The 21750-nt window shown below is 36.5% G+C and overlaps 1 protein-coding gene and 1 non-coding gene across 5 annotated transcripts in view; one reads left to right on the top strand and one right to left on the bottom strand.

Annotated features, from left to right (window-relative positions):
• rdgA (retinal degeneration A) overlaps nucleotides 1-21750 on the bottom strand; it is a 163887-nt gene that overhangs the window by 119805 nt on the left and 22332 nt on the right. The window lies entirely within an intron of this gene.
• Nucleotides 524-596, top strand: TRNAV-CAC (transfer RNA valine (anticodon CAC)). The gene has a single exon. It is a non-coding gene; the product is annotated as a tRNA-Val (tRNA).

The raw sequence follows: 21750 nt of genomic DNA, 5'->3' as shown, positions 1-21750 counted from the left end.
AGTTTAGAGTATTAGTGTTTTGATGCAAAGCAGCTTCAATTCCTTTCATATGTCGATTTGGATATTTTATAAACTCGTATATAGATATATGGTGCATAACTACCAACTCCAACGTGTTATATACTTTAGCTACTTTTGCTTTTAACTGTTACAAAAGTTTGACTAATTTCGGAAAAAAATTTAAAAAGAAATTGAATAATATACGACCAACTCGCAACTCGTTGACAGATCGTAAAAATAATAGGAAGCAGATCAAGAACTCGAAAGCTTACGCAAGTAAGCTTTAAATTTTTATTTTTTCGTTTTTGTCGCTTACAACGACGCTCTATTCCATTATGTAGTATAACTGTGTGTGCAAGATTTTACGATTTCATAAACGACGTTTAAATGAAAAGCCAAGACGTGATTTAAATAGAGCGGCCGAATACGCGCTAAGAGAGTGAGAAGTTGCAAAATCTAATCTATGTAGGTCAGCTTAAGCGTGTAATATACATAAGTATACTTTGGCAAAAGATCATAAAGCGTTTCCGTAGTGTAGTGGTTATCACGTGTGCTTCACACGCACAAGGTCCTCAGTTCGAACCTGGGCGGAAACAAGCAGTGGCAGTAAATTAAATTATACTTTTTTTTTATTCTTTTTTTTTTACAGAAGTATATAAAGAAAGCCAGAAATACTGAAATCAAGAATTTATTTAAATTTATAAATTATTTATTCGCTGGAAATAGTCCACGCGTTTATTTTTCTTTTATAAATGACCGAGTTAACTCTCCCTCTCACCAACATCACTCATTGGAATGCGTATGGGGAAATTTTCACATTAGAATTCTTTCTTTGGAAAAATCACGCTGAATTTTTTGCAAAAATAGCTTCATTGCGTTTATATTGTTTTAACTGCTCATCAACACACACATTGAATACAATTGGTGGCAATTGGAAACCTCGAGGAATTCGCCAAATCATATTTCCACTGGCGAACGCAACGCAATTACCATTGACAGTGTCGGAAGGCAAGGAAAATACACAAGCGGAGAAGCATGAAGGCAACTTTTTGCTATGCGCATTTTCATTGTTTTGCTTACGTTTCATGTTGTTTCTTCTTTTGCGCACTTCATTTTGACTCGGTTTTTTTTTCTTTCTTTTTTTTATTTTATGTTTTTTCCTTATTTTGATCATTTGGGTTTGCATTTTGCTCAGCATCGAGGAAAAAATACATTTTGCGCACTTCAATACGTCGAAGTGATGCGAAACATTCAATTACATGCCCCATGCCCCAAGCCACGTTTGCTGCTGTTTCATCGATGAATACAAAACAAAGCTGTGCAAGCAAAAACAAAAAAAAAAAAACCGAAAACCTGCAAGAACAAAAAGGTATACATGAAGAAAATGAAATCTGTGGAGGAGACCAGCTGACCAACTGCGCCGAACTGTACTTATTTCCTCTTAAAATTAGTTAAATTAGGAGAAAATCGTTTGCATACATATAAAAATGAATTGTGAGCCTTCTTTATAGTATAAACCGGATAAAACTCATAATTTTACAATTTCATACATCTCTTGAGGAAATTAGCATACTTCGGTTAATAATCCATGAAAAAGTAAGTGAGCGAGTATAAAAAGACTTTAATCTCAATGCCTCTTCATATGTAACCCATCAACTTTACTTTAGAGCATACATTAAGGCGCAAGCGTTACATGAAGCACACAGAATCGCTCAGTTTGGGGTCATTAACGTCGGGGATGGTATTTTCCCCAAAAACACACATGTGAATACATAATATGCAAATTATGCCTAAGCGATTCCAACAATAAAGGAGAACAATACAAATCGTCGAGTCACAATCGGCCAGACGGTCAATAATGAATTATGCCGCAGGTTATTGCCACCAATATGCACAGCAAAAGGCCAGCAAATTACGGAACTTTCCAAATGATTTAGCCCCCAAATGAGCTTTTGACTTGTTTCATTGGAATTATCGAGCCGAAATCGGCAACTTCATTCCTTTGTTGGATTTAATTCCTTTGCCGTCTGCCGCTGATGTTGGCCAAAGCCGAAACGCATTTGTCACCAATTGTTTCCAAACAATAAATTTCAGAACACAAAATTGCACGCCACCAAACACACATAAGCTCACCCAGCGCCAGGCAAATGAACCTGTGAACTTTCAACAACTTTCCGCAAACGCTCCAATAATGGAATCGCTGACCCTGCATGGGCACTTGAGCGGCATTGGACCTTTGCATATGCTTAAACCAATTCATGTGTGTGTGCGTGTATGCGTTGCAAAGCCATGTGAACTCATTCTATAAACAATTAACCTTTTCTACGACCCTACACAAGTCTGCAGAGGCTCAGCTGTGCATATCCATGAATATCAACGTATTCACCAGTGCTTATCAGTAATTTAATAATATTTGACCTGCCCAAATCTTCTAGCTTGACCAATTTCTCGCAAGCGAGTGGAATATATTCTTAAGTGCTTCTCGGCAAAGTACAAGTAAGACACTTTCCGGCCTTTACAGCGTTTGTTAACCTCGGTAAGCTATTTCTATTTTTAGTCGTTTAGACTTTTGACTGGCAATTACGATAGCAAGTCAATAGCTCAAGCAGAGATTCTTAGCGAAATGCCACTGAAATCAATGATTGAATAATTGAATGAAAATTGAAGATAATTTGAGCTTTTAACTTTAGTGTCAATATATTTAGACGCGTTCATTCATATATGTACATTAGGGTGGGTCACAAAAAATACTTATGTTTTTTGCTTTAAGTATCATGATTATTTGTAAGATACATCGACGATGAAAATAAATCGAATTAATCATAACGATTAACTAATTGAAGTAATCATTTAGATTTTAATCTATTTTAATTAGAACATATAACAAGAAAAAACGTTAACTATATAGCTATAATCTGTCGTCTGTTCTGAACAATTTCTTTGGAGATTACATTGCTGCCTTAGGAACTAACTCATGCCAAATTTCGTAAAAATATTACACAAATAAAAAATTTTCCCATAAAATCAATTGACTCCGATTGCTCAGTTTGCATGGCAGCTATATGCTATAGTGGTCCGATATCGGTCGTTCCGACAAATGAGCAGCTTCTTAATGAGAAAAGGTTAGGTGCAAAATTTTAGATCGATAGCTTAAAAACTGAGGGACTAGTGCGTATATATACAGACACACGAACAGACAGACGGGCATGGCTAAATCAACTCAGCTCATCATGCTGATCATTTATGTATATATTTTGTAGCGTCTCTGACACTTGCTCCTAGGTGTTACAAACTTCGTGGCAAACGTAATATACCCTGTTCAGGGTATAAAGAGCTTTCTAAAGCAAATGAAATTTGTAACTTTTAAAGAAATCAAGGGTTTAGGTAGACAGAACTGGACTCGGAGCAAACAAACCAATGAATAATGAACAACACTGTAAAAGGTCTGGTTAAGTGGTAAGCAATGGCATAACGTTTCAAAAATATTGTTTACTTTTATTAAAACTCCACTAATCGAATATTACAACCCTTTTAATTATGTAAATTGGAACGAAATTTTAATTAACATCTGTAAAATATTGTAAATTAAGCAAAATTAAGAAAGGTACGAAGTTTTTGCAAAAGTTTTTAAAGCAAAAATCAATAGTTCCTTTTCACTGAAAGACTTGTCTTAAATTGTTTTGCACTCAATCTTTTACTTTTATTCAGAAATAACGACAATGTAATATACATAGCTCAAATGGCGCCAATTTTTCTGGAACACAACAGCGCACAGGCGGTGGGGAAAGGCAAATGGTACGTTCGGCTAACTATAACCGAGAGAACGCAGCGGCCATTGTCTTTCGGACAAAATGGGACTGCAAACACAATCCTTTCTTTCGCTTATACTCACTTCCATCCGCCATAACCATTTGTTATTGTTATTGTTGTGACCGTTTGCGGTCTTTTGCGTATACGCCGCTAAAACAACAACAATAATAAAGGTCAAAATTCGCGCTTATTTATCTTTCTTTAAATATGCTTTCATTTATTTTCGGCTTCTGGATATTTTTAAACTAACTGTTGACCTCTATTTTTTTTTTTGGTTGTGTTTTTCTTACGATCAGAGACGGCATAGCGAAGGGAAGGTCTACGTATACATTTGTTAGCACGATGTTGACTTGTGCAGTGGCACGGAAGTGGCTAAATGTTAATGAGTTGAATGAAAGGAAAAAAAATCAAGAAGAGACATTAAAAGTGTTTATCAAAAGTTGTTGAAAAACAAGACATTTCGGGTTTTAATTGGCGGCGCGAACTTTTTGAATTAATTTAAAAGGACAGAAAGGTAAATTATGCAAAAAGAAAAAAATGTGCGATGCTTCGAATATTTTCTGAAGTCGACATGGGTGGGATGTTTCATTGCTTTGGCTTTAAATGTCACTCACAAAATGCTTCAAATCTGCGAAAGGAAGCTATTAAATTGTCCAAAATGTTTAAGAAGTTCTGAAATGCTGTTCTTAAATAAATATTTCTCTTTGTTGTGAGTACGAGTAAAAAATATAAAGTATACCTCTAAGAGTATTGCCACTTGAATAAGGAACAGACCTCTTCAGTTTCCTGTCGGAGAAAGGAACGGTATAAAGCTTGGTGTTTTATCGACCTTTTTTCGTTTGTCTTCCCGCCATTACTTCTATGCAAATCTTTCCTTTTTTAGATTTATTTGCTCACTTATCGCTTCCTATGCATTTCGCATTTCATTTTAATTCAACAATTTGGTGGTTTCGTGCAACTGAAAACGAACGTTTTAATTCAAGTGGACTCATTGAGAAACTATGCCATCTATTTTGCCAACTGATTGAGTATTCTAGTCAACAATCGCGATAACAAAGCAAATGCTCGACATCGCTGAGCGAGTCAGTGAGAAAAGGCCAATCAATAACTGATAAGTATGGCAGCACTCGCTTACTGATTATAATAATTAATTATGCTGAGCTGAAGCTTTGATTGTTGTTGTTTTTGTACACAGCCAGTGCTTTTTGCGATATCGATTCGTCATTCACAGTAAATAGAGCGCAAGAACAACTGTACACACTCACTTCAACCCAAGTAAAACACATACAGGCATAGCATGAGCATAAAGGCCGGTTTATTAATGAATTATTCGAAATAATAAGTGCTATCGTGATTGGCGCACACAATTGGTCTTATAAGAACACGCAAACGCTTTTGGATAAGCATTTCAAACGATATAAGCCCAAATAAATTTTATCAGCACACTTGAGTGGGCTAAGCCTTTTCATCATATGCCGATAATTTGTTTTGCAAGAATATTTATACACATAAACCTACAAACGCAAATAATCGTTACAGCATAATAGAAAAAATTGGCATTTAGTGACACACATTAACGGCATAATCAGCTAGCAACTGTTTCCCACCCGATGAACCGCTTGGAATGTAAACTTTACTGACTCGCTTCCAAAAGAAAACTTTCATTTTATCATTTCAGTGTTGTTAGTCGCAATGGAATCGGAAGCATTACACCCACACAAACATATGCACACTTCGGTTGAGCTCCCCGGTATTTAGGCCACACATATTTCGATTAGTCATAACTTTGGGCAGTCAGTGGTTTATGATATGACTTAATTTGATCTGAGTTATGGCAAGGGAGAGAGTGGAGCAGAGAAGCGTGTGTAATTATGAAATGGCATAAAATCTTCATCGGAAAAGAGTTAAGGGTTTTATCAGATTTAGTTGTTTGCACATTTTCTAAAAATGAGATTTTATTTCCTTAATGAAATAATGCAATAAGTGTGTAAAAATGCAGCGTTTCTAGGAATGAATTATTTGTATTATTTTTTGATAACAGTTAATGTATTGACAATAAGATTACTTTCGTAAGTAGGCTATAAGTGGATGAAAAACGCCAGTTGAGATCAAAGTGCTGTGCGCATTAAACTGGTTCCTTGAACTGCTTCAATGAGTTACCGAAAATGAATCCGAGGAGACCCAACCATTCAAAGAAAGGTCTAAGTTATACACTATTTTTCATCATCTTTGTTGAAACTTTAAAATCACCCATGCCGACTCTTCTTTTAAAAAAAAATATTGTTTGTCCCTGGCATTGCATAATGAACATAGATTGTAGTAGTATCGGAACATGCATTTTTCATAAACAACCGCCAACAAATAAAGCTTCTTAAGAAAAAGTTGCCTACATTTGGGATGAATAGATAAATTATATAAGGAAAGTTATAAATTATATAAGGAAAGTGTGAGCGGACGGCAGATTTATGGAAGAACTTGACTTAAATCTTTCTTCTCATCTTTGTTTTTTTTGAAGTTAAGGTACGAATGAAATAAACACATTTTTTTCCAACTCTAATTTTTGCATTTTTGTATATAAAATAATCTCAAAATATTCATAAAAGGTATATAATTTATGAATCTCCACAAAAAGTACTGCAATAAGTTTATATCATTAAGTAGCAATTGCTGTCGAAATATGAGTTCGATGTTTTTGTTTGAGTACTTTGTAAACGATGTGCGGCAGAAGGCGATAACTTTTATTTCGATTTATGTGTCATGCTGAAATTGGTAAATAATATAATCAACGTAACGGCGGTTCAACGTCTTAGGGATTTATTTCAAACTTATTTCTCTCTCACGCGGTTCTTTTTTCGCCCTCTTGTTATCTGGATATTTATTTCGTGGCAATTTTGTTTGACAACAGGTTGCCATAAAAGTGCAACAACAAAAATTAGCAAACGGCTTATTGAGTTACCAGTATACTAATTTAATAGAAATACATATTATATATGTATACCTAGTTACTCGTAAATTGGCCTGTAATTAAATGTGTAATTGTTTTCGATAAATTGAATTTAATTATAATATTAAGAATGCAGAGATTTTGATATTATTTTGGTGTGCTTAAACCATGAAGCTCAAATTACAGCAATGAGTTCGAACGCATCTAGAAATGTGTGTGCATTTGTCAGTGTGTGAGTGTACTTTAATTATAATAAATGATTACTATTGTCATAAAAATAGTTTTTATTGTTGCTGCGAAATTTCCCTGCTATTTGTGGTCACAATGCTGTAATTGTAATTTGCGACTCGTGGCATCAATGCAAGTAATTTAGCTCGTTAACCGCGCGCTTTTGTTCAACGTGCTATAACATAAATCCGAACTCTGTGCGCTGATTTCGAATGGATTTTCATATATTTTTTACATTGAAATTTACATTGGTGGTTTTACAAAATTAAGAGAGAAGAGTGCACAACTAAATAACTGAATCAATTGCAAAAAAAAAAAATGATAAAATAGATACTTGAAAACTGGTTGATATTATATTTTAAGGCGAAAATTTGAGAAGCTAGAGAATCGTATAAACTAAAGAGGTTTAAAAAAGTTCCTACTATAAATTATTTTATGTGAAAATATTTAACTCTTTAAAATTTTGGTTCAAAACTATTATTATTGAAATAGGAATTTACCTATCAAACTAAAAATATTTACACAAATTGTTTAAGGAGGGTTGCCACCTATTTCATATAAATTTAATTGAACAAATTTATATAACAAATTAAATATTACACTATCCGTAAGAAAGCTTATAGTCTAGAATTCTACTTTATTAGGGTTGCCACCTGTTTAAAAAATTTAATTCGCATATATTGAAATATTGCAAAATGAATACCAAAGATAATACTTTTAAGAAAGATTTATGCTGGACAAATTTTATGAAGGGTTGCCATTATTGGAAAAAAACTTACGATAGCAATTCAGTATAACATATTGAAACTAAATCTAAAATATGGCAACGTATCTCATTTCTATATATTCTAAAACAATAATTATTCAAGGAATTCCCTATTTTATTTCCGTATTTAATTCCCCTATTGCTCTGTGCAGTTAAGCCATCTCCGCATTCGACATTTGCATTTTTGCCGCACCTAAAAAACACGCACAAGCTTTTGGGATCGCATGAACACAATATCGGCAATTTTCGATTCATTTTGCTCCACCGGCCGACCGCCCAAGCCGCACGTAATTAAAATACGCCGCACAGCGTGGGCAACGAGTGTGCGGCAATGACAAATTCTAAGCGAGCACACACACACACACATGCACTTGGCGGGCAATGCTAAGAGCTTGATGAAAATTCAACCTTTATGGTGCTTGTGTTTCATGCAGCTGCTAAATGCCGCGAATGACGGGGCGTATGAGTAACTTTCATGCAGCTGATTGATGAGTTCTAATGAATTTCACCAATTTACAATTAAGGCTGGTTGCTGAAATCGAATAGGATGGACTACGAATGCACTTCGTGGGAAGAGGGTGAGACGCACTGAACGAGTCGTGAAATACGAGTATTTAAATGAGAGCAACCGCAGCCAAAGGCCGATTAGTAATGGTAAACGCTAACTAAATTTGTTGTTAAACAAAGCAAATTTACCTTCTGCAACTAAATGTCACTTTGAGCTGTCAACATGAGCTCGCTGCACTAAAAGCTGTGCGGTTGCCATGCATGCAGTACACGACCGCAAAAACACCACGAGTGCAAATACAAAGGCAAACACATGTAAGCAGCCGTATATATGTGTGTGTGTGCAGGCAATTTGTTTCTGCATCACCGTTGCTGCTAATTAAGCGCTGGAAAGTTGAGCTGCGCTGTGCTGAGCGCGAGCAAATAATCGAGTTAATCAAACATTGCAAGCAAATCGCACATGCGGCGCAAGAGCTATCTTTACAGGGTGTGGCATGTGTGGCACGTTGCCGCTGAGGCAGGAAGAGCCGCTAGATGCATATGCAACAGCGAAGAGTGTTTTATTGGTTCGCAATTTAAATGTGGCGGCGAGTAATAAACCTCGTTTTGATGTGTTAATTGAAGTGGAAGAAGAAGCAGTATACCGAACGACAGACGGACCGAATGATATGAACAACGTGCAAAAAAACTTGATTTAATTATAGAAAAAAAGATAATGTTTTAGACGAAATTAATAAACACGTATAACTGGCCGATTTGAGGTAGTATACAACAAAACAGATATGAAATTTATTCTGCCTTGACATAGAAACTTCCAGCAGCAAGCTTGCTGATGCTGATTTCGCTCACCCATTGCAATGTTAACTATATACAAAGTATTCCTTGAAACATAGAATAATAATTAGTGTGATATTGATAACTTCTGGATGGCAGCCTGACGACCGACTCGCAGATTTTAAAGATGTAAATAAGAGTAAACATTTTGCACATGTTAAGCGCTTCCGGTGATAATTTGCAATAAATCTTTGTTATTGATGTACCTTTCCTAACTTAAAAAAATGTATATTCAAAATTTTAGAGAGCAGAAAAGAAATTCGTTTTCTAGGTTACTCCCTCAATTGAATACAAATTTACATCTCATTTATAATGCAAATCTCAGTGTATACAGTATATGCTTATAGCTTATTTTTGAACATTGAAACTTCTTATTATTCAAGAGGGAGTACATTAAAGTCAATAAATTATAAATAACATTATGCAACATGCTTTCAGTAAACTGTATTTCCATTTCCCTTCCATAAAACACCCCATCAACAATATTTCTACTGTTTGCCAACTCATTAGATATTCCACTAGCACAAAAAATGCTACAATTTCATTTAAATGTATGACAACTGCGATCAAACAAATACTTATTAGACAGTCAATGTAAATAAAAACAGCAGAATCAAAATATGCAACAACAACAATGGAGTAATATTATACGCAACAAGTGTTTGTCGTCCGCGCTCACACACATATATGCAAATACCTACAACTGTTTGCATAGATTTGCATACTAATAACAACAAACGAGTGGGTCAAGCTAACGAAGCGGTAAAAAAAAGCTGAAGCCAGCTGCAAATAAACGTGAAATAAATTTTACCAGTAATGCCATGAAATGAAAAAATATGTAGCAAGCGCAAATATACAAAAAAAATAGCATAAATCATTTTTTAAAAATATGTGCATATATTGAGATAGATACAGCGTATTTTCGAAATCTAGAATAAATGGAAAAAAACAATCGATTAAAAGCGAACTAAATCTCGGAAATTGTTTCACATGTCATGACAAGAGCACCATCTTTGGTACAAAACTATTCCATGGTTAAAATTTGAATAAGTTTTACACACCTATACAAGTATATTTAATTCAAATCGTCCTTTCCACGAATTAGCAATAAAATATATGAAAGATAAATTTTAAGCACCCAAGTTTAACATCGATAACACTTTCTGATACCAGCGACAGCTATCGGATAAAAATATCTTATTTTTCTACTTGGAACTATCCTTAAAACTAAAACTGAAATGAACTTTGCAGAAATTAAAAAAATATTGACTTCTTTAAATCGGCTACAAGACATTCTCTACATTTGCTTAAATTGAGTAAATCAGTAAAGGAACTTAAGTTGCTGGCACAAAGGCATTTCAAGGTTGCTTTTTTCCTTTCCCTTAATACTATTGTTTCAATGAACTGTACAACAGCTCCCTTTGAGTATGGAAATTTCGTGCGTTTCATTGTTAATTTCCATTCGCTGCCAACATGCGTTTCTCCTGGTGAATGTTGACATCGTTAATTCCCAACTGCCTACCAAAACCACAAACACATATACGAATACATGGATTGATCACCTTAAGCGAGAGGCTCTCATTGTTTGCGCATCTCTTTTGTGGTTTTCATTACTGCGGTGGGTGGCGCATTTGATGTCGCGAACTTTAAATAAGGCTTAGTGAACCCTTTTGAAACTTAAGCGCCATTATTGTTATTTATGCTCAAATTATTCTAGTTTATTTAGCACATCAATTTTTCATTTAATTTCCCCGCATTTTTGCCTTTCAACTTCGTTTAATTGCCTATACTAGTTTTAATTTGAGCTCCTCCTCCTCTCCTTCAGCCCTTTTCTAGTCTACCAATTGCACTCGAAGGAGTAAAAAGTTTCCGCAAATTTCTTCTGCGTGCAATAAAATCGTTTCAGCTGAGTATCGGCAATTGTTGAGTGGCCGAGGGAAAACTTTCGCAGGTTTGGACAATAAAATTGAAAATAAAAAGGGAAAGCAACGAATACTAGTATGAGTAAGTTGAGTGAGCTTTAGTGGTAGTACAGTTTAAAGAAAAATCTGCTTGAGGTGAACTTTCATTAAGTTTTTCAATTTCATTTTTCATTGAACAAAAAGGAAAAAATAACTGCACTTTTTACAACCCTGACTATTAGTTGAGCGAACAAAAGACTTGCAGAGGACGAAGGAGAAAGAGGATGGTGTGACGATAAAGGAGTTAAAAATTGTTGGGATGTACCGAACGTGTTTGATTCAGCAGATCACATTCCCGTGCAAACAAATCGATTGTTGTACACGTGAACAACGTCGAATCAGAAAACATATAGACTTTTGTCTAAGGTCCTTTTGGGCTTGAGAGAGGTGTTGAAGTCAAATATAAGTAAATCTTTTATTGTTTTCGAAAAGAATATCCAAATCAAAAGCAAATCGCTAACATAACATAAAATTTTTTTACAAGTGTTGAAATTAATTTGCATTCCTCATGACCTTACCCCTCTTCAGTAATGACCACATATAAGCACGAATCGAAGAGTAGTGAAATGTGAACGTGTCGAATATTTAAAAATAAGCAAAGAATACAAAACGAAATTCACTTTGTGATGAGTTAAGGGGTGGCTAATATGGTTCACGAAATATAGGTGATATTTATCAAGTGTGGGGGGTTGGGAAAGCGCTAGGTCGAACATACGCCTCTAATCTGCAGCACCTGTTGGTGTTGAAAAAGCTGTTTAGAAATTCCTGAAATCTGTCACAAACCAAAAAAGAGAAAATGAAAAGTGCGAGCTCGTGCTCGTACGGGTGCATAACGGCATTTGCTAATCGTGTTTCTGCTAATGGCAAGCATTAAAGAAATTAAACACAGCAGAGAGAGCTCTAACAACAAAATCGCACGGTTATAAGATATTAAACTCATTGAAGCACTAAATGAAATGAAATCCCCAAACACTTGCAGCTACACGTATCTGCAAAAGCAATGTCAGCGCTGTGGCAAGAAGATTTGACAAGTATTTTCGCTCACGTCAACTTGCCGTGGAAGTGATAATTGGAAAACTTTCTGGGGTTTCGCCAAAAAACTGTTGCGCGCCAGCATTTAAAACTTTTAAATAAAAAGCTAGCGAATGAAAAAGAAAAAACAACAACAACTACCAACTAAATACTGGCCGCTGAACTGGTGGAAACCGCTGGATAATGGAAGAAGCATGTGTTGAGGTTGGGCGCGCGCGTGTGGCATGCCTCAATGCGTTGAACGTGAAGAGTAGAAAATTAAATGAAATCGAGCAATTTCGTTCGTGGCAGCCTCGCTTACAATGTTTCGGTTAATTAACAGCATGGTTAAGCGAATGTTGCTTCAAGGCAGCACGTCACAATGCAACGGAGCGGCAGAATAATTTGTTGCAATCCGAAGGTGAAAAAAATGAGAATATTATTAATGTAGCGAAAGAAAATATGTAAAACTTACTTCCGATTTTCTTGACTTCGAGTTTTAAATAACTCTAATTATGCTTGTGAATACCTTTAAGGTGGTAAGGTATGCGTCTCTAGTACTTTTGTTGTAATGCCATAAAACATTTTAAAAATAAATTTGGGGAGTGTTGCCGAGTGGACAGCGCTAAAGTGGATATAACTCCCGGCCCGCTTCGGTTGCGTCGACACGCCTGTTGTTGGAATGGCCTCTGTTTAATTGTCCATCAAAAAGGCTAGTGCGAAAGTTTGCAAGAATAATCCTTCAAAAACACCAGAATAGAATTTGTATCTCTAAAAACTCCTTCCATCTGTGTCGACAATTTATTGTAACCGGTCGCAGGACGATCTATGCCGGTATTGGATTCTACGACCCATGTGTTAGTGAGAATATTATTTTACTGAAACTTCGGTGCTTCTTAGTGTTTGGGTGTTTAAAACAAAGGGTTATGAAACCGAAAATGGAAGTATAACGATAAGCGAGGTAGTACTAAAAAGCACCTTAAAAAATTCGGTAAAGTTTCATATTTACTGATAGATAGTACTACGTAGCAATAATAAGAAAAATTGGCAAAGCGAATCGCTCTTCAAATAAAGAGGGCTTACTATGATTAAATAGTAAAGAACGTCTTTTTGGCGCCAAAAAACATAAATAAAGTTTTTAAATAAGAAAAATAAAATCATTCAAAGACATGGTCCGAACGAATGTGAAAAGCTGAAGACAAAAGATGAAAAGCAAACTTGAGACGCACAACTTTTCGTAATAAGCAGCGCAGTGTTGCATTCGACAAATCTCACTCTCTCATTGCAGGAAATCGGTTTGTCACACTACACACGTACAGGTACTAAAAGAGGCGGCAAATAACAGCTTTCAGGAAGGAAAACTTATTCAATTTGCATTTCATTTCTTGCAAACAAGTCACTAAAACAAACATTAATAATGCAACTCTGCATTAAAACGCACGCACGCACGCATACACACAAACCAGTGTTTAACAGTATATCGCTAATGTTGAAACTTCCGGGCATGATAAGCGAGCTGCTGCTGCAACTTAAACAACTCCTGGGTGTCGCGCCGAGGAAAGTGCAACCGAGCGTATTAATGTTGCAAGTACATATGTATATAAACGTATGCGGGTACTTAGTTTCAAATAAACGTATGAATAATAAATGTGCATGCGCGTCGGCGGCGAATTCCCATTGCAAACAGAAAAATGTGCTCACTACCAAGAAGCGCGCGATGAAGCGGAATTAGTAGTAAGCGTGGAGAGAAAAAAGTGGCAAACAATGAGACACGCATACACCCACACGCACACCCACACATACGGCGCAACATTAAGTACACTTGCGCCTATATTTAACCGTTACATATGTGGCAAGCAAACATAAAAAAGCTTGAGGCACGTTCCCACTGCGCCGTGTGTGCCACAGACACATTGCAGTACGTTTTGGTACGTTGCGCAATGTACTCCAGTTGGCAGTTGGCAGCAGTTTAAGTCAATTCTCAAGCCGCTCTACAAAGTAAACTGCTGCACAAGGCAAATTTCCTAAAATTATGCAATGCTTTCGCCTTCACCTTCTTACCGCATTCTTTGCATAGCGTCAAAACAAATAATGCAAGCACCCAACACCATACAGAGTACATAAATAGAACGCTGAAAGTGTTGTGTTGCGCGCAAGCTAACGAAGCGGGGGAAGCGCCGTAGAAAGCCAGTAGGCGTAGTGGAAGACTTCATGGTTGCAATCATGTGACATACGAGCCTCGCACAGCACTCGGTGTATACAGGCATACAAAGTGGCAGCCGGCAGCCTGCAGGTGAATGCGCTTTTTGACCTAGTGTGGCGGCGCCTGCAGACACACAAGCAAACATGGGCACGAGCATACCTTTAAGCACCCTGAAGCGGCGCAGGAGGGCAATTGCGCGGCCACTTTGCCTTGGCACCACGACTTCTTCACATACCCACCTACTGAGATGCTTGCCACTTTGCAAACTGTAACATGCCACACACACACTGGATTGCCGCAGAGCATTTGCCTGCAGTAGGTCACCGTTAGACGTCACTAAGGCTCATGTATTCGCCTCGGCTATTATGCGCTTCCGCTTTGTGGCGCAGCGCTCACGTGCTTGACATGTGCGGCGCGTGTGGCATGCAATTGGAGACTAGACATTTCTTTCACTTCTCATTAAATTGGCATAGTGTTGCACTTGCACTTTGCGCTCTTGTCATTCTTAGATATTGCCCTCTGTGGTTCTCGCACCCGTCGCGTTCTGCACATTTTTAATTACACTTTTGCTCTTCCCTTGCAAGTGGATAGCATGTTAGAGGTATGCAACGTCTTCCTTCTTGGCACACTATGCTCCCACGCTTTCGATTTCATTCGAACTTCACATGTGAATACCTTATTTAATGCTTATGCCACGTCCGTAGGTTTTGCAAATGGTTTGCAACTTAGATGGCAAAAGCGTGTTGTCTAAGGTGTGTGATTAAGTAAGTAAAAACATAATTTAGTTAAAAGTGAGCGAGTGGATTACCAGGTGTAAATTAAGTACAATTAAAGTGTGCTAGAGGGAAGTTCTTTGTTGAGGGAAGGTGATGTACAATTTTATTGAGATGTTTGCTGGCTTTCAAATGTGGAGCTATGACTGTTTCTTATGTGATAACGTTTCTGATAGATGGATAACTACAGGAGAGGACTATAGCATATAAATTACGTCTCTGGAGTTTCCCATGTTTTCAAACACTTTGGATGGAATATGGAAGTGAAGAGCTGAAGCAGAATTAAGTTGAGAAGATTTACAATTTCTCTCTCCTACATCAAAGTTAAAACCAAAAGCCTACCAAACCAACCTACTTACACTTCAACCAATGTATCAAAGCTGATTTAAAATCAAAGTTTATTACTGATAAATGCAAGCCCACTTTTGGGCTCCGTTTTTGCACGAGTGCGCAATTTTCTAATTTTCCATTAAGCTAAGCGCAGATAAAACGCTGCACACTCACACGCGCACGGGCGAAAGCTTTGCGGGCTGCTGAAGACTTTCCACCGTTACCTGAGACAACTAAACGAAATTTTCATTCATTAAAATTATTATTAGCAACAGCGATTTTAATTAGCCAAATGGCAAGACGACAAAAACATTAAAATAAAAACAGCCGCTAGCAAGTGCAAACAAGAACTCTATTTTTAGCAATCTTTGTGACCGTTTTTGGAGGGCAAATTCGGTCGGCGGCGCAACTTTTCGACTAGAGTCATCACTGTAGTTTGTGGTTACTGCTATTTCAGCTTTGTGCAGGTTTCCAGCACATTTACTGCGCAACCGAAGTGCTCCCGCAGCATTATCTGGTGAAACTCGAACTGCGTAGCCTGCTTTCAGGCGCTGCCGAACGAAAGTGGTTATTAATCGGCATTAAGAGCACTTTAATTGGCATAAATCAAAGTGACAGTCATCAAAAAGCATGGGCGGAGCAGGAAAAAGGCGTACGATTTTGACTATGCAGAACCCAAATAGAAACGCAAACAAATAAAGAGAAAAGACAAGCAATAAGTATAGGGTACACGATATTCGTAAGGCTATTACACGCCCACCTGTGTGCTGCCAACTGCAACAGCTACGACAGCGTTTGCTCTAAGCCTTTTGCAAACCAAATGACAAAGTGCTCATGCCACTCAAACCAACATTACAAGCAACTACAAGCAACAAATAACTCGAAAACAAAAGCTTGGCAAATCTGAAGGATAAGTGCAGGGGTTGGCTGGTGGGCGTCAGCCAGGCAGGTAGTGAGTGGCATTTGCAACGCTTCATTTTGCCACACAGGCATTTTGGGCGGACCTATTATGTTGCTGATGTTATTGTATGTTATTAAAATAATGTTGATTGTTGTAATTCTCTTTGCGTTTTTCTTTCTTTTTTGTTGATCCCTTTGCTTTGCCGCGCTGTTCGTTCCAACGCTCCCCGAAAGTGATTATTTGCCAGTAAGCGATTTGTTGGCCAACTGAAGGACTGAGTAACTGGATGAATGGCCGAATGACTGCATGGTTGCATAGTAAATCGGTGGCGTGAGACTTGCGGCGCTGGCTAAGTTAGCACTGCTGTTGTTGTGCGCTGTACAATAAATTATTGTAATTTTAGCTGACTGCTCGACTGACTGACAATGCAGGCCAGGGGCGCTTTTGTGTGCGCTGGCATGTAGCCCGACTGGCCATTTGTCTGAGTAATTGTAGCATACTTTTAGGTACAATAAGTAAACAAAACGTGAATAAAAAGAATGCGAAAAAGTGAATGCAGACAGCGTAAAATTGAAGAAATATTGCACAATATACATATATGTATTTATTTTAATTTAGCTGATTTGAGGGTTGTAACAGTGTGTGATGATTCAGAACTTTAGGGCAAGTGCTTAACACGAAACATTGCGCGGCTTCTTTAAGGACAGCAGTCGGTTTGCCAAATTCCTTAGCTAATATCGATATATAGAAAGGCAGGTGAGATAGTAAACATAGGAAAAGCTCTTTCTGAGCTTCTAGTACTGCAAGTAATACAAAAATGTCCGATGTGTGGCTTTATAAATCACTATAAAAATATACATATGGTTCAGCGATCTTCTAGGTCAATTCAGCGTTTGCACATAAGCACAGCTTTCTACCATTTTTAGCCGAATAATTATTTTTTATATTGAAAAGCTTTTTCGATTTTTTTTTATTTCTATTGCTGGACACCTGAATAAAGTCTATAATTACTGAAAACGAAGTCAATTTAATAGGAGATAAATATATTTTGATTTTTGCTTCAAACTATGCCATTCACCACTACTAAATTTCTTTCCTCGAAAACAATTGGCGGGTTGAAGTTTGCTCTGAAAACTGAATAGACTGACAAGCGAAAGCTTTACCTGAAAAGAGGGTTTGAGTTTTTAATTTTCTCGATGAGAATCAGCAAACTGGCCACTTAAATGCTAAATAAAATGGAAGTTAGAGAAAAGCTAAGCAAGAAACTTCACTCAAAAACTTGGCTAAAATATTTTAAATGCTGTTGGCTGCTGCTGCCAACCGAAATACATTTTGAAGAAACTTTTAAAGGCAATGGCCTTGGCACTAATGAGCAGGCAATACATACTCAAAGCAGCAATTGATATAACTGGATATTTACAGCTCAATTACAAATATTCCGAACAGCATAAGATACAAAAAGAAAAGTAAAACAGAAAGGAAAAATCGAAATGAGGCAGAAAGCAGCTGACGCAAGCAGAAAGTGAGGAGAATGTTGCAAGTCAACTTTTAAGCCGAAATGAAATATTGTGGTTAAGTGTGAGTATTTGTGTAGTTGTTTGCAAAGAATAATCCATCTCAATGCGCCAGAAAGTAGGCTACTAAATGCTAACAAGTGCATTAAAAGCATTAAAAAGCTTATTAATATGGCGGCAAGTATAAAATAAAGTATGCACTATTAAATTAGACAGCTATAAAAGCTTACTAATGAATTAAAATAAATGACATTGTGTCCTAAAATGAAAGCTCAAGGTGTTGGAATAAATGTTTGTAAATACTATGCACGTTAGCAACGACTATTGCGGAGTTTTGCTAAGAAGAGAGCAACTTTCTTTATTTTAATACAATTTTTGATGATTTATTGACTATGCTTCATTCTCTTGGCGAGAAAGCAGGCAAATTTGTTTAAATAATATAAATAAATTTGCATATTGTATAATGTCTACCTAAATATGTTGTAGGTTAAAGTGATACTTAGATGCCTAATAACGATCTGGAATATATAATATCTCCATTCGGTCGCAATTTGAAGCTTTATTTATGGTACATATGCTTCCAACTTTTCATAGATTACTCTAAAAATGTAAATTTCACATAAAAATCATTCATTCTCCCCCCTTACACCCTCAGGTAGTGCATTTTTTGGAAATTAATCATCGCATGTCGACGATTTGCAATAACTGAAGCTGAAGTTCAATTCGTTGAAAAATGGAATAATTTGAGACAAAATAATCAATACCAGCGAAAACACACAGACACACAGGTATACATATATAACGAGAGAACTTTTCCATAAATTGAACTTTTCTATAAACTTGCAACCGAATGTTGATGCAATGCTGCATACCTTTGTGTTCAGTGTGGGGATGCAAAACACAATACCAACAAATACATACGCACATCGAAACAAACGAAAATATTTTGCTTGGTAAACATTTTTTTTTAATTCTGCAAGTTTTGAAAACCAAATGTCTGGCGTTTAGGCATGCAATACGTGTATCATGTGATATCAGTGCAATCACAACACAGCACACACACATACCGAATACAAATACATACCGATTTACATGCGTATAGTTTGGGTAAAAATATCTGTTTGCGCTCCATTCCAGCTCTGTCTTTGATAGGCCATCAAAAGCAGATATGTAATTTGCTTACAAAAATCGTTCTTATTGGATGAGTAGTTTTATCGATTTCCAAATATACACACATCCGCATATATTTTCATATCAACAGTGCTTTGACAACAATATGATAAGGATAAGGATTATTGAGACCTTGCACTCAAGCCTATTCGCATCTTATAATAGTTACATACATATACCTAAAATATCTCAAAGAAGAATGCGTAAGTATATATATGCAAAAGTTAAAAAAAATATGTATGAAAAAATGCATTTTACTTTTATGAAAGGACTGAGCATAAACATATACAACAAAATTAAATAAACAATAGATTATACAAAGGCTTCACTAACACGCACATACTATACATGTAAATATGTACATGGTGCGTTCCAAAGTAAACAGTAAAAAAGTAATAAAGTAAACTTTAGTGGCGCCATCTATATGTCGACTAGTGTGTTGGATGCTATCCTTTATCGACTTCCAGTAAAAATTTCATGACATTTCATCTATTGGCAGTAGAGTTATTGCGTTTTAAGTGTCAGTAGGTTTTTGTCATCGGTGCGAAAATGAGCTTCGAATAAAGAGCCAACATTAAATTTTGTTTTAAAATTGATAAAACTTTTACCGAAACATTTTAATTGCTGAAACAAGTTTATGGAGATGATTGCCTATCCCGTTGCAAAGTGCACGAGTGGTTTCAACGTTTTCAAAGTGGTCGTGAGGGCATTAATGAGAAATGAGCCGAAACCCAAAAATTCGCGCCTGGAGAATTTAAAAGTGAAGACAATGCTGATTTGTTTTTATGATTCCAAGGGTATTGTCCACAAAGAATTTGTTCCACCCGGCCAAAACGTTAATGCGGTATTCTACCTTGGCGTTTTGAAGCCGTATTCGACCCGAATATCGCGAAGATGGAAGTTGGCGTTTGTTGCATGATAATGCGCCGTCTCATCGATCGACGCTTGTGGCCGATTATTTGACCAAAAATCACATTTCAACAACTCCCCGTATTCACCTGATATGGCACCGTGCAACTTCTACCTTTTCGGAAAAATGCATTTGCCGATGAAATAAAAGCGGTATGCAAACGTGGAGGCCATTCAAAAGGCTTTCACCGGTATACTGGCGACCATACCGGGCAACGAGTTAAAACAATCGTTCGACATGCTTTTGGACCGTGCAAAAAGCTGTATTAAAGCAGAAGGAGACTATTTTGAATAAAATAAATTGATTTGCCGATAAAACCATTTGTTCTGTCTTTCTTTTTTAAGTCCTGTTTACTTTGAAACGCACCTTGTATCTCTGTGTATGTATGTTTGCACGCTTCTATCTTCTGTACCTTCACATAAAAAACGTTTATTTCAAAACTTCTGGATTGGTACCGAATAAATCAGGTTTCATGTAAAAATAAATAATAGATGGTGTGCTTTTCACCTTACCGAAGAGTTCTAGAGCGAAAGTAGGACAATGAAAATACTCACATCTAAACCAAATGATCGTAGCACTAAGGAGGCACATGGGCAGGGCTCTTCTGTGGCTACCTACCCTTAAGATAGTTTCTAGATCTAAGACAAGGCTTACATACACAAAAAAGATGGAGCTAAGCTACCTTTATTTGGCAAGCAGATTACTTGTGATGCCGAGAGTAAAGCAGCAAACAAAGTGATAAGGCAATTTTGAGTTCAAAGCACAATCAACAGCATTTCGAAGAATATTCCCTGATCGCCCATCATAGAGATAGAAAGAACAAAATAAAGATTTTTTAGATCATTTATAGTCTGAGGTGACACCTAAATTGTACTATATACTAATATGAAATAAAAATTATACACAAAATGTATTTTGATCAAATAGTACACCGTGTCGTATAAGCAACACAGACTTTATAAGGCATTCGATGCATAACTTTAACTGCGTATAATTTTTTAAGAAATGCTTTTATTGAAAAAAGTAATAAGACCTTTTTAGTAGAGCGCTAAATATGGTATTTGAATATTCTGCTTTGGAGGTAAAGTAAAATGATTTAGGCACGGGTTAAGTAGAAAATAAAGACCTTGTATATTTTTTTAGGGAAAAAACTGAAATTTCACCATAATGTATGTATGTTAGTATGTTTATGTATGTTTAAATACATATATAAATGTTTCAATAAATTATGTAACCGTTTGTAACTTTTTAAACTTGTGAAATTCAATTAATTAACACATATAAATGAACTCGTAAATGGTTTATATGACTTGGTACATGAACTCAAATGCAAATCAGAAGCTTTTGTACTAATTTTTACGATTTACAAACTTTTACGCATTTCGGTGAATTCATAGTAATTTACAGCAACAAATTCATGAACGGCAATTGAAATATTTTTGATTACCAATTCGCTCGTTTGTACTGATTACAACGATTATGTTCACAGGCAAATAAACTCGACAGTCATATGAATGCAATGAAAGCAGCCACAAACGCACCGATATTATTAATACAACTTTAACAGCAACAACAACGAAAACCGCTGTAGGCTTGCCACTAAATTAGCATTTGTTTACACAGCGTTGCAATTTGAATGCAAACATTGTGGAGATTTGAAATGCCGCAACAAATGAACACACGCATACATACATATCTTTGTTTATGACTGGCAGGGTAAGCAAGCCTGCAACAAGTAGACCGCAACAAATAACAACAACAAACAGACCGCATTTAATAATTCAGTTATAATCTGATTACTGCATAAGTATTAGTAACTAACTGCCGCACACATACGAACAGATATTGCGGTATTGATGCATTGCTAATGATACTAAACTCGCTGGAC

Source organism: Bactrocera oleae, chromosome 5 (assembly GCF_042242935.1).
Source record: "Bactrocera oleae isolate idBacOlea1 chromosome 5, idBacOlea1, whole genome shotgun sequence".
Taxonomy (NCBI): domain Eukaryota; kingdom Metazoa; phylum Arthropoda; class Insecta; order Diptera; family Tephritidae; genus Bactrocera; species Bactrocera oleae.
The sequence above is the reverse complement of the archived record's forward strand: the minus strand, read 5'-3'. Positions and strand labels throughout refer to the sequence as shown.